The sequence below is a fragment of the Ambystoma mexicanum genome, chromosome 9 (genome assembly GCF_040938575.1).
Source record: "Ambystoma mexicanum isolate Mex_15411 chromosome 9, UKY_AmexF1_1, whole genome shotgun sequence".
NCBI classification, from domain to species: Eukaryota; Metazoa; Chordata; class Amphibia; order Caudata; family Ambystomatidae; genus Ambystoma; species Ambystoma mexicanum.
In genome coordinates, this window is record NC_090931.1 from 797210749 (window position 1) to 797225514 (window position 14766).

Below are 14766 nucleotides of genomic sequence, written 5' to 3' on the forward strand. Positions count from 1 at the left end.
TTTATTTGCTCCTCATACGTCACATATCTCGGTGTGACTGTTCCTGATACTTCAAATGGGCCACTGGAGTGCAGGCTCGGTTCATCGACCACTTCTGCTTTCTCATTTTGATTCGTCTTTCTTGGTTCTTCTGTATCCATTTCTTCATCTTCTGGGTTTTTACATGACGGTGTGAAGGAGTGCCTCTTTGGAATCCTAAATTCTTATCACTCCTTTCAAACATCCTACTGTTTTCACGTGTTGGTTCTTAATCCATGTCATTAGTTGGCATTGTCCATTTGGGCTACAATAGATCAATTTTCCTTCATAATTTCTACGTTTCCTGGGGTACATGAATTTTGTTCCTTCTGGCGCATATTCGCTGGCCTTCACAAAGTCTCTTATTTCTTCATCAGTCAGGTTTCCAACCTGGTTTGACATCGATCATGATCTTCATCCCAATGGCTTTCTTCGCCGTATTCTTACATTGCGAGATGATTATCTTGATAACAAAATCCTAATAGTATCATCAATAGCAGGGCACCTAGAAACTTGAATATGTCTGCCATCCATTGTGGGACCCACGAGAATAGTGTTCCAAACCAGCTGTCATCATCCACTTCGTCGGTTTCGTCGATCATCTGGTTCTGTAGCTTCATTATCATCTCCATGGTATCTGTCAAGGTTCCGCTTTCCTTGTCGTGAGAAGGTATAAATGTGCAACATGATTCTCCGATTTTTCCACAAACTCCTCCATCCATCGCTGTGATCATGTCAAGTACAATCTGTTCTGTAGAGTCATCAATCGGATTGCTCTTAGTTCTTCCTTAATCGCATTGAATCCTTTTATGTTAGTGTTGATGGTCTGCAATAACTCCCATCTGGTTATCTGCAACCATTTGGTATTTACTCCAACTTGGATTCTTGGCATGAGGATCGTTGTGAACACTGATGAGGTGAGGCTGAAAAGCCTGTGTTCATACGGGATTGCATGGAAAGCTTATTCAAATTTGGCAGACAAGTAATTCTCCCTTTTCATTCCGGTCAACAGTTCCACAGATCTCCTTTTCCTCAGGTGGGCATCTGCTTTCGGGAAACTGTCAATATTCAGGTCACTTTTCAGGAGGACTAGTGCTGGAACATGGACATTCACTATTGTGCATATGCCTCCCCAGTCTTTTGGCAGTCAGATGTATGCTTTGGATCCACATGCCCAGTAATGATCCATAATTACTGCAGTTCTGTGAGTCATTCCTGGAGCTTAAAAAATGTGTTTACAGTTCTGATTCTCTCCCATTTTTCTTGTGCCATTGTTCCTGAAGCATAGTTTCGGGCTTTCCAGTGGCACTATTTGCAGGGGGTCCTCCTCCGTCTTCCACCCATGTTAGTAATCTTGCGTGTCTCGGCCATAGAGGTTTGCACAACCTCTGTGAGTATTCTATTGCTTCTTTTCAGGCTCCAAGGACCATCCATGCTCAGCAGATCACGACTCCTTCTTCTCACCCGTTGGGGGAAAGCACTGTTCCCCAAATCTGCATTTGGCCTCTGTTCTTCCAAATGCGAGCCTCTTCCGGCGTCTTTCCTTGGACATTCAGTCTCTGGTTTGTTTCTCATCTTATTCCTGCTCTTTTGACTTCAGGTCTTTCGTACCTGAACACGTGATTCCTAGTATGGGCTCTATTTCTTGTCTTAATGTCCTGAACATAACTATCTTCATCGGGATAAGCTGTTTCAGTTGTCCATATCAACGAGGCATCCCTCCCCATGAACTGGCCTCTGGTGTTGCACATTGCTACGTGTGACAGTCTGCTGTCGGGGCATCAATTTATACAGCCACGAAGATCTTGGATTTTCCCATGCTGTATGGTAGAAGTGCGCAAACGAAGCATTATCCTTCTGATTTTCTTCTTCCGACTTCTTTCATGTGTTGGTACCAGATGTTGTTTCCTAGATGTGCTGTGCTGTCCAGGTAGTCGTTCAGTTCACTGTTATCTTCATGCAGACTTTTCTTGATCCTTAGTGTCTTCCTGTAGTTAGCAATAACTACATCTCTAAACGCATCTGTGTGACTTTTCCTTGCTGGAGGACCCACGGGCATTCTGGTCCATGGAGCGGGTTTCTTTATCCGCATCGATGAGGTAGGTAGAGGGTTTGCAGTTCTCTCCTTCTCTTCTTGCATTCTTTTTCTGCCCTCTTTAAGTGCCTTTATCAACCACCAGACTGTCATCGGCCCAGTGTATGGCTGCATCATGGGCCTGGTACTTGTTCCTCGTGTTGGACCTTGTGGGCTTGTCAATACAGTGTCTGCGGTTTTACTTTTCATTTCCTCGTGCCGTTTCTTTACTTTAGCTATAAACGGGAATACATGATCTTTTAACATTTGTGTCCTTGCAGTGAATTCTCCTACAGCTGCTTCTGTCTTCTTAAGGGCTCTTGTTAGGTCTTCTTTCGTTGGCCTTTCTCTCAATTCTTTTCAGTCTCTTTCATTATTTTCTGGGACTGATTGTTCAGTAGGAAATCTCATACTCCCTGTTGCCTTCACTTAAGGTTCTGTGGCCATTGACACATGCCCTGGTTTGTGTGCATTCAGTGTGTGTGTGCATGTAGTTGTCAGTGCTATGTTTTAATTTATTCCGTGCTGACCCTGTCTCCAGCCTTTCTCTTCATTCGTTACCTCAAGTGTGTATGTGTCACTTTTAACTATATTCATTCTCAGGTCATTTACCTTACCATCAGATTTTCTCGGGACTGGAATTACTATATAGGGTCTGGGTGCTTTTGTATGATTCATGGTACACCATCAGGTGGGTGCGCTGAATTTGGAACGCTTCGTGCACCCATAAAAAATGCAGTTCTGATCGTTAAAGATAGCAAAATAATGATAAACACAATGCATAAATACATGATGGTACAGTATGTGAGGCAGCAGCATTTTCTCCCAGAGAAACGAGAATGCCCCTCTGCTTGCGGGAGAACCAGGTTACTGTTCTGGGCCCCCATCTCAATCATTTATTCAATGTCAATGTTATTGAATTCCCCCACTTCGATATTGTTCTCGAACAGTTTGTGTCATAAAGTGTCTGGTGCTTCACAAGTGTCCCCCCTCTTGCGGGTGACGATTGTCTCTTGATGCAGGATACAGTTCCCTTGCTAGACTATGGAAAATAGATTAGATTAACACTTCAGTACGTCACTTCTACTGTGCATGTTCAAAGTAGGTGAGTTCCCAGTCCACCCCCGGATCTGCTTCAGTCCTGGGGACATGCTGGATGCTGGTCAGTGTGGAAAAAGGTGGAGTTTTTGTCTCTGCTCCCTCGATCTGTCCCTCGGCGGAAAGATGACATGAAGTGAATTCTGCTTCCTCGATCTGTCCCTCGGCAGAAAGCTTCACTGGAATCTCCTCATATAGTCTCTCTGAAAGTTGGACAGCTCCACCTGCAGCTTAATACCATGGAGAAGCGTTCCCATCTGAGCGACATTAGCTGGGTTTCTGATAAATGTGAGGACGTCAACCTTGATAGGTCTGCCCACCATCTCTGGAAAGTCAGTGATTAGGTCGAAAGAGGACGTTATGGGCCAGTTGGCTGTCTTCGGGTGATAGGGACATTTGTCCTTCCTTGTTGGTTTCAGGATTACAGGCCCTTCCCTTGACGAGAACAATCCTTGCACTTTCCTGAAGCGTGGATTGCAACCAAATAGCTTAGTTTACGCCACAACTGGTTCAAAAGTTCAGTGTTCACTGGATCTCTAATGAAAGTCAATGTGTCGGTATTCCGTCTGACAATAGCTGGGCACTCTTCGATTATGCAAAAGAAAAGTGTATTGATGAGTTCATCTAGAATCGCCTATGGTGGAATCATTTGTGTCCTTTTCACTGTATTCAGGCAGTCCAATGAAGGCTTCTGCGATGACGGTAAGTAGTTGCCAGATTACTTTCTTGTTGGCAGGATCTTGGATACAGTCTGTGACACTCGTGACCCTTCCTACCAGGGATGGATATGATACCAATACTAAATGGAAATAGTTGAGTACGTCCTTTGTGATGTCTCTGCCGGGGGACACCATAAGTGCTGCTAAACAAAGTTTGGTATTGGATGATTCAGGATACTGTATTTTGCTCTTAAAGAAAAAGTACTTGATCACTCTCTGTTAGGGTCTCGTTTCTCAACAATGCTTAAGTGTGGCTTGGTTTACAAGTTCGTGTCGACAAACGTGTTGAGGCTTACATGCGCAATTTTCTTCTTCACCCTGCAACTGGGATGCACAGAGTGTCCGTTTTATGTCCTTATCCCCTTTTTGCTTAGAGGAAATGTCCAATTTAAGCAACAACTTGCAAAAGGTTCTTTTTATGTCTTTGCTTTGCTGCTCATGCGTCCTTCTTCCTCGTCATGGATCTCGTCTGCATGTGCTGAGGTTCTTCCTCGTTGTCTGTAGTTTCTTCGTGGTGGGGTTCAGCTAGAGGGCTTTCTCCGATATAGGGCTTAATGTCATTGAGAAAAATCCATGCTCTCCGGCCCTGCAGTTTTACAGCCGGTGGGGTGCAGTCCTCCACGATAAAAGTTGAATCTTGGCTCGTCCCACCTTTTCCATGTATTGTTCTTCACAAGTACAGCATCTCCCGGGAAAATTAGTGGAACACGTAGACCTTGAGCTGGGTCTGTTGCAGCGTCTCCCTCTGTATTTTGTGTTGCGCTGCACCCTTTTCGTCGTTGCTGCAGCTGTTCTGAAATTACAGTAAGGCTGGATGTCATGCAGTTCAGGTATTTCTGCATTTTGGATCCCAGGACCTCTCTGGTTGGCTGGGCATCCCATCTAGTCCTGTCCTGAGGGGTTAGGGGAGCATTCATTCTCCTTCCTGTGACTATCTCGTGTGGCGATAATATGATGGTCGGAGCCTGGTTGGTTCCGAAGAGCATACAATGCCAATGCAAGGCAGTGCAACCATCCCCTCTTTAGAGTAAGCTTCAACTTGGCTTCCTTTCCTTTAACAAGCCATTGAGCCTCTCACAAACACCATTACCTTCCGGATGATACGCCGACGAGAACTTGTGCTTTATACCAAGCAACAAGCTAATCTGTTCAAAAGCTGTATTTACAAAAAGAGCCCCATTGTCTGATCTCATCACTTCACATACCCCCATCTAGGGAACACTTCCCCCACTAGGAATTTGGCCGCACAGGTAGAGTCTGGGGGCCTCACCACGAGTTCGGCTGTATTCCCGGCTGTAATACCGCCGACTGTAATAGCCCTAGCACCGACCGGTCCGATGGTTTTACCTTCGGATCACAGGTTGGGCCTTAACATTAAATCCCCATTCCTGATTTGGTCCATTGGATCCAATGGGGAATTTTCGGTGCTAATACTGCGGGCTAATACATCCGGCTGTAATACAGCTGAAAACATGGATTTTCACCTCCAGAAAAAAGCTGGAGGTAAAACAGCTGATTTAGCACCCAACACGTGATGGGGCCAGCCCTTAAATGTGGCGGTAATACCGTTACCACCGCATTTAAGGGATACAGCCCAACTTGTGATGAGGCCCTGGGTGTGCACATGGACCTGCTTCTATCCATTTAGAGAATGGACACACCACTACAATTAAGTATCTATACCCGTTACACACTTGAATCATGTCGACATAGTCGATATGTAAGTGCTGAAAAGGCCCATTTGGCCGGGGAATGACTCCTCTTACTACTTTTAATGTGTGCCCAGCGGTGAATTGCTGGCAGATTATGCAGTTTACCAAAAAGAATGCAACATGCTCTGCTAAATTCGATATAAACCAGTCTTCGGCGAGCGTTGCTGCTAGATTCTCTTTTGACATGTGTATAGGGTAGTGCAATTGCTCCAATGCTATTTTTAGTAGGGCTACAGGCATTACTGTTTTAGCAGTGCTGTTTTGCCGCCACAATCCGTCAGAGGGGTTTAAAGATCACCCTCGACATTTCCACAGGTTCTTCTCGTCCTGTGGCGCCTCCCCTTGAAGCTCCATTAGTTGTCTGTCCCAGATTACTATAGGCTTCGGGTGTGGTACGTGCCACCATGATTCTTGCATGGGTGCACGCCACTTCCACTTCCATAACCGTCTCACTCTTGGATGCCATACGCTTGGCTTCTGTCTCTGCTGCATGGTTTCCGCGTGACACGAAATCTGTCCCTTTGGTGTGGGGGGCGCATTTCACAACCGCTATGCCCAATGGGAGCTGTAGTGCCTTATCCAGCCTGTCCAATAAGGCTGCGTGCTGCACTGGCGTGCTGTCCGCTCGGAGGTAGCCCCTCATTTTCCAGCGTGCTAGTCCTGCATGCAGTGTGGACGTCACATAGGCGGAGTCACTGTACAGCGTCACTTCCTGGTCTGCGTGATTCTCAATGGCGAGTATCAACGCCAATAACTCTTCAGCCTGTGCTGAATAGTGAGATGGTATTCGTGCACTGACGAGTACTTGAAATTCTCAGTTTGCTATGTGTTTCATTACGACAGCGCCTGTATATCTTTGTCCGTCTTCTTGATCGATTCTCAAAGAACCATCAATAAAACCGATCCCTCCTCCCGCCAGGGCATTTTCTTTCACCCTGGGGATTTCATCATAGAATTCTTCATAGTTTGCACAGTCATGGATCGGCTCTCTTTCAGTCACTGGTTCAGCTATGAATGTAGCAGGGTTCAGTGTTTTACATTGAACTATTTTGATCGATGGATTAGATATAATCACTTCATAGGCAGAAGCTCTTTGGAATGTCAATGTGCCCTTTGGTTTCTCCAAAATGGCGACTAATGAGTGCTCGACGTATAACGTCATGGAACATCCAATTACAATGGTTGTCGCCTTCTCTATGGCGAACGCTGCGCAGCTAAGCTTTGTCCACATGGGAAGTGACCTCTCATTATTGGGTCCAAGTTCCCACTGTAATATGTCTGGGGCTTGTACCCCAACAAAGTCTTTTGAGCGAGCACTGCCTTCATAACGCTGCCATCTGTGTGCGAAAACAGGCAGAATTCCTCTGCATAATTGGGAATCCCGAGAATTGGAACCATACAAATCGCTCTCTTGAGTTCTGCAAACCCCCTTTCCATCGCTTCAGATCATTCAATCTTTTCCTTTGTCATCTGGGCCTTCTTCAGGGCCTGGAGTAAGGGCTTGGTATATGAGCTGTAATCGAAAACCCATGCTCTAACATAGGTACATAGGCCTAGAAAGCTCTGCATTTGCTTTATCGTGTGTGGCTTAGCGATGTTCAATATGGCTTCAGTCCTTTCTGGGGTCGCCTTCTTGCCTTCATGTGAGCTCAGCTGGCCTAAGTATAGCACTTCCTGTTGACAATATTGTAGTTTTTCTTTGTCAACCTTATAACCTTTCTCAGCCAGTATAGTTGTTAAGATGGATTTCTGAACTCTGTCCTGGAGGGGCAGAGGTTCAGAAGGCCAGCCTAGTTTCTTGGAACAGGGTAACCTCTGGACAAGCCAGACCAATCAGGGTAGCGATGGCGGCGGTCAAGACTAGGTCTCAAGAGGGGTGAGGGTGACTGAAAGCCCACAATGAGCACACAAAGCAAGGACGCTTACAAATTACTCCAGACAGTTGTTATATTAAAAATATAGACACATTTATTACAAGGCCTTTGTAACATCGACCATAGTAAAGAATCACGATAAAACTCCAATAAACCAACACATCACAAGCAATACAATATATATACAAGACCAAGGGGTATAAAGAGTTAGAAGCACGAAATATGCAGACCACCTAGATGGGGAGAAAAACAGGCAGTGCAAGTAATCGTTAGACCCAGTTCGATATCAGAGGCCACCTAACTAGAAGGAAGTCCGAGCCCTACAAAGAGTGGAGCCTTGTGCTCAAAAGTACCTGCACACGCGGGTGCCAACGGGGAAAAGGAGAGTCTCTTCAGGGAAATCGGGCAGTTCAGAGAGGTGAACAAAACAATGAGGAACAGATCCCCGCTAATCAAGCGCGGCCTCAACTTGTGGGCAGAAGCAGGGCGCGAGTGCGGAAAAGGGTTGCTGTTTACGACAGCGATGGAGATCCACAAGCTCCTGCGGGAGGGCGACCGGTTAGGGTATTGACTACTCACCGGTCCCCGATGCAGGCAGACCCAGGCTTCTCCAGTTCTGTTTCGGTACTGGCAGGTTCAGATGCGATCAGCAGGAGTCAGGGTCGAGGGTGTCCCAAATGCAGCGAACACGCACATGTTTGTTACCACAGCAGGGCAACTCGGCAACCGCGTGTATTCCGGTCCCAAAGCACGCGTCTCACTTCAGACCTGGGAACGCCAATTGTAGGAATCGTGTGAGAGTGCCGAGGTCTTGGAATTTAGCAGCAGCCAGACGGCGGTGACAGAGCAAGGTTCCTGTGTAGGCTGGTCAGTCCACTGGATGGCCCAGGGACGCTTCCGAAGGCTTATGTACAGGATTTGGTGAAGATGCCGAGAATATTTGTTCCCACTATTCTAAAGGGTCGAAGCGCCTTTGCAGACCTTCTCGTTCGATCAGAGGCCGAGTGGTCTCGCAGGACGACAGCAGTGCAGGGTGCCAACCTTCAGCAGGTCACCAGCGATTCCTCAACTCAGCTTCTTAGTTGCAGGATACTTGGCTCCTTATCCTTTGTTCGTGAGAACTCAGGAGATCGACATGGTAGTGGGGTTTTCAGCCTCCTCTTATCCAGAGTTCCCTTTGCGTCAAAACGGAGAGGGCCCAATGGGAGATCCGTTCACAAACACTCACACCATACTTCGACCTATCACAGACCACGGTGGTCCCAGGCATTCAGGACACTCTAGACTCTCTGGCACCGAGGATGTTTATTGGGAACAGACATCCCAGCCCACATCCTGGAGGCACACACAAGGCATGCAGAAGCCCGCGAAAGCGTTGTGTTTCGCGGGAAATTGCATGACCAAATAAGGACTGTCCTGGGTCGGTTCGACCTGGGGGAAGGTGAAGGGGCAAGATGGTTAGCGGACAGTACAAAGAACCTCGTGGCATGGCCATTTTGGAGGCCAAGCCACCGATTTGGGCCAAACGCGGGAAGCGCGGTTAACATGGCAAAAAGGGGTTCAGAACACAAAGAAACGATAGCTGCCACCAGTCCCGTCCGTGACACACTTGCACATCTCATGATAAGTCCAGCGAGAGTTTCTAGGGCCTTTGGAATGACTAGAGACTCAAGAGCGCGGTAATGTGAGTTACGGTGCACTCTTGTTTCATGTTGCTCAAAAGCTGCAACATGAGGAAAGGACTAAGGGAAACAAAATCTCCCGGTACTGACTGTCTTAAAGGCATGTCAGTTTCCCCATAAGAATGGAGCGAAAGCCCAGAGGAGTGCGGCGGAAGGCTGCGCTTCTCTGGCAAAGTCTAGATCAGGGTGTAAAACAACAGCAAAAAGTTTGGGGGTTGCCACATGGAAGGAAAATTACCTACAATTATGAAATCTTTCCTAACACTCGCCCCTCCCAGACTAAGGACAGGGGGAACTAATCCACCCCTGGATGACTTTCTTGTTCAGGTCGGTTAAACATTCTGGACAACCCATCAGCATTGCTATGTTGGACACCTGTCCTATGCTCAATAGTGAAGTCAAAGCCTTGCAGACTTATGGACCACCTAAGCAACTTTGGATTCTCTCCTCATGTTCATTAGCCACTTTAAGGGCCTATGGTCAGTTTGCACAGTGAAGTGCGTCCCATAGAGGTAGGGCCTCAGCTTCCGTAGTGCCCACACAACAGAGAAACATTCTTTCTCTACTGTGGACCATCTGAGCTCTCTGTCCTTAAGCTGGCGACTAATGAAACCAATAGGGTGTTCCTTACCCTTCTCATCTACTTGTGATAGTACAGCTCCTATCCCAGTGTCAGAGGCATCTGTCTGCACAATAAAAGGTCTTTGGTAATCCGGGGTCCTGAAGACAGGGGCCAGGCACAAGGAGTCTTTTAAGCCATTGAAGGCCTTCTCACACTCGTCGGTCCAAGTTATCTTCTTGGGTTTCTTCGGAGTGGTGAGAGCAGTCCGAGTGGCAGCTATGGTACCATAGTCTGCCATGAAGTTGCGGTAATACCCTGAGTCCTAAGAAGGCTCTCACTTGGGTCTGTGTAGTGGAGGTAGGCCAGTCCTGCACTGCTAGTACTTTACTGGGTAGAGGCTGTATCCTCCCTCCACCTACTTCATGTCCAAGGTAAACCACAGAGCCTTGTCCAATCTGGCATTTACTAGCCTTTATGGTCAAGTGTGCTTTCTGAAGAGCCTGTAGCACAACCCCGAGGTGTTTCACATGGTCTTCCCAGGTGCCACTGAAAACTGCTATATCATCCAGATATGCAAGACAGAATTCATCCAACCCGTTTAACACATGATTCACAAGCCTCTGAAAAGTGGCAGGTGCATTCTTCAACCCAAACAGCATTACCCTGAACTGGTAAAGACCGTCTGTAGTTGAGAACGCTGTCTTCTCCTTGGCATGTTCTGCTAGGGCTATTTGCCAATAGCCTGCAGTGAGGTCAAACGTGCTGAGATACTTGGAGGCACCCAAGGTATCCACCAGCTCATCTGTTCGAGGCAAGCGGTGTGCATCTGTCTTGGTGACAGCATTCAGAGCCCTGTAATCCACGCAGAACCTCAATTCAGAAGTACCTGCCTTTGGAACCAAAACCACGGGGCTGGAACAAGGACTACTAGAGGGTTCAATCACCCCAAGATCTAACATTTTGTTGACCTCTGTCTTAATGTAAGACCGTACTTTGTCGGACATTCTGTATCCTCTACTTTTGGTAGGTACGCTGTCTCCTGTGTCTGTTATGTTTGCACCAAGGTGTCAAACCAGGGGACTGCGAAAACAGGGGGGAAAATTGCCTAAGCAAACTTTTCACCTCAGCCTGCTGATCAGAGGTCAGGTGAGGGGCCACTCGGACACCCTCAAAGGAGCTGTCTGAAGGACCGCTTTGGAAGAGGTTCAGACTCCTCTTCCTCAACATCTGAAGCCAGTAGCAGTGCTGCGATTTCGACTCTTGAGACGAAAGCCTTCAGCCTATTTACATGGAACACTTTTGGAGCCTGTCCAGGCCTTCCAAGGTCCACTAAATAGTTGACCTCACCCAGGGGCTCCACCACTGTGTAAGGGCCTGACCATTTATCATGTAAAGCTCTAGGCCTTATGGGATTCATGATCAGGACTTGCTGACCAGGTGTGAAGTTGATGAGGGAAGCTTTCTGGTCATACCAATGTTTCACCAGGGCTTGTCCTGCCTTCAACTTGTCACTAGCCAGACCCATCAGGAGTACCATCCGTTTTCTGAGCCCTAACACATAGTCTACTACGTTGGTAGTAATAGGGGGAGTGGGCATCTCCCATCCCTCCTTGACTATGGCTAAGGGTCCCCGCACAGGGTGACCAAACAGAAGTTCGAAGGGGCTGAAGCCAACACCCTCCTCTGGTATCTCTCGGTAGGCAAACAGTAAGCATGGTAAAAGAAGATCCCATTTTCTTCTTTGGGGTTCTTCCAGAGCCCCAATCATACTCTTTAACGTTCTGTTGAACCGTTCCACCAGACCATTGGTCTGCGGGTGGTATGCGGAAGAGAACTTGTAGGTGACCCCACATTCTTTCCACATAGCCTGCATATACTTCGACATAAAGTTGCTGCCTCGATCAGACACAACTTCTTTAGGGAAGCCAACCCTAGTAAAGATGCCAAGTAACGCTTTTGCAACTGACTTGGCAGTTACAGTTTTTAATGGGATGGCCTCAGGATATCTGGTAGCATGGTCGACCAGCACCAGGATAAACCTATTGCATGAGGATGTTTGCGGGTCAAGGGGACCAACAATGTCGATCCCCACCCTTTCGAATGGTATTCCCACAACTGGGAGTGGTACCAATGGAGCTTGGATTGTTGAGCCACTCTTACCAGATAACTGGCAGGAGGCACAACTCCTGCAGTGACTTTCTACTTGCACCCCCATCTTGGGCCAGTAGAAGTGCATGGATAACCTTTGCTTGGTCCTCTTAATACCAAGGTGACCAGCAAGGGGCACTTCATGTGCCAACTGCAGGGGGAAGGGAGAAAGGAACCACCAACCTCCTATGGTCTCCTTCTGTAGACTCTGTGGGCTCACTATACAGGAGTCCACCTTCCCAATAAATCTGATGCGTCCCAGGAGGTTCACCCTCAAGCTGGGAGCAGGCCTGTCTCCTTAGGCCTTCCAGAGATGGGCACTCACATTGGCCTTTACTGAATTCTTCCCTGTCAGGACCACCTTCTACTAACAAGTCGTTTAGTTCAGGACGGTCTTTAGGGTCAAATACTTCAAGTATCGCTGCCTCCTCGTCAGGTCCGGGCGATTGACCAACCTCCTCCACCGCAGTGGTAGGTGAGTTCGGGGAATATTTTCTTTCCCTCGTTTCGGTTTTCTGACTCCTTTAGCCTTGGGTTTCCCCTTTGGCTGGGGCAGCTCACTGATCTTGGTCAGTGCTGCCCTCGTTTGAGACCTTGTGCAGGGTCTGTCAGCTGTGTCTCCCACGAGCCCTAACGCTCGGAGATCATTGCCCAACAAGACCTTTCCTGGGACGCTTTTCTGAATGCTCACTGGAATCCTGACTGCTGTACCATTGATAGTAAGATTTACAGGTATTACTGGGAACATGAGAGGTGGGCCGTCAGCCAACTTATTGGGCATCAGAGTAGCTCTGGCAACTTCCTCTGAGTCTACCAAGGTAGAATCCACTACAGTTCGACTGCACCCACTATCCCCAAGAGCCGGAGTATCTATTCCATTGATCAGCACACTGTCTTTAAAGTAGTGCTTGGTATTATCTGGAATCCTAGCATAAGCCTCTGCGACTTTAGGCTCCCAGAAACCCTGGGAAACTAAAACTACCTCAGCTTCTATCCCACTGGGGAAGGATTCTGAGGAGAAGGATGCTCCTGTAATCTCTTCTTCCTCGTAGGAGGAGAAGACCAGATTAGCAGAGTGGACTCCCAAAGGTTTAACCTTACACCGGGGATCCACCGGGGATCCCCCTTCACGTGGTCAGTTGCTCCACAAGCAAAACAAGATCCATTGGGTCTGTTTACATAGGGAGGCTTATTATAACCAGAGTTCTGTTTCGGAGGCTGACCTCCACTACCCTGTGAGTGCTCTTGTGTCTTACCCTTATTTTTCTTTTTGTGGCCCTTTTGAGAAGAAGATTTATCAGTTTCTCCACCCTCCTTATCTTTGGACTTATTCCCTTCCTCCTGCTTAACAGGCTGGGTCTTGTCCTTATGGGACACTCGATGTGACACCCACAAATCTGCTGCAATGGCAAGCTTCTTTGGATCTATCTCCTTAGAATCTGCCAAATGCTGCTTAAGCTCAGGGGAAGAAGATGCAGAAATATGTTCCAGCATGACGAGACTTATCATACCTTCAAAGTTAGCAACCTTATAACCTTCGACCCAGCCAGTCAAGTTTTTTAAGGATTCAGTTACATAAGATACCCATGTGCCACCTTCTTTTTTCTTATACTCTAGGAATCTTTTTAAATATTGGGCAGGAGTCTTTCCAAACTTTAAAATGAGAGTTTGCTTCAACATTGCAAAATCTGCTCGCTCAGCCTTTGACATTTCCATAATGGCACTGCAGCCAGAAGGGCAGTCGGCTGAGTACCCAGGCAATTTTCTCAGCATTGTCAACTTGTTGAACTTCACATGCATACTCAAATGTATTCAGCCAGTCCATAATGTCATTCTTTTCCTCATACACACTGAGCAGATCTTTTGGAAACCGTGGATGAGAGGAGGCCCCAGACCCATGTGCAGGACCCTTGGATACATTGGTGACTTGAAGCTTGGCCAGTTCCAACTGGTGATCCCTGTCTTTCTGTTTTTCTACCTGTTCGATCTTTAGCTTGGCCCTATTGAACTCAAGGTCTTCCTGGAGTTTGGCCATATTGAACTCAAGCTCCTTCTGCCTAAACAGCAGCTCTTGCTTCTTGAATTCAAGCATGGCTTCCCCATCAGAACTGGCAGAGGAAACATTGGACATTTCACCCTCCCTGTCCTCATGGTCGCGGTGGACCAGTGCAGCGGCAGAACTGTCAGTTCTACCAGTGAGAGCAGACCCACCTCCTTCTGCACTGTCCTCGGAAGCTATAGCACCAAGCTGAGCGTCTTGCCACGCCATGATTCTTTGGATCATTTCCATTTTTGTGCCTTACGAGGAGACACCTCTTTCAGCACACATCTTTTTCAATGTTTCGGATTTAGAAGCATTTAAAGTTAACAAAGTACTTGTTTCCATACTGTTTGCTAGGCTGTCTTTTGGACATTTTGAAAGCCTCCTTGATTGCTTTGGAACCCTGCTTGATTACTCTGCCATCCTCTTCTCCTAAATCCTCTTCCCCTTTGGTACTGTCCTACGTTACCCTGGTTGTTCTGCTGTGGGTTAGCCACCTGTTGTATGTTCTGTTCAGCTGGGTTAGTTACCATGGCTCCTTCAAGACCATACTTTGATCATTTCTTTGTGCCAGCTTCGCTCCCTCACCCTTTCGAGTTTCCTCCTTCTTTCGATTCTTTTCTCACAACAATCTACAGTAATGTGCGATAGTTAACTGTATTTCAGTCCACGGTTTAGCCTCAACTCCTACCAATGTCTTGAGCTGTTTCTGCACTGGTTCTGGTAACCCTTGGCATAATATGTGGTAAAACACTGGTATAGATTTCATCCAAGATTCATGCGTTTCGAGCACCCACGCGTCTTGGAAATTCTGGACATAAATCAATGGCTCTTCTGA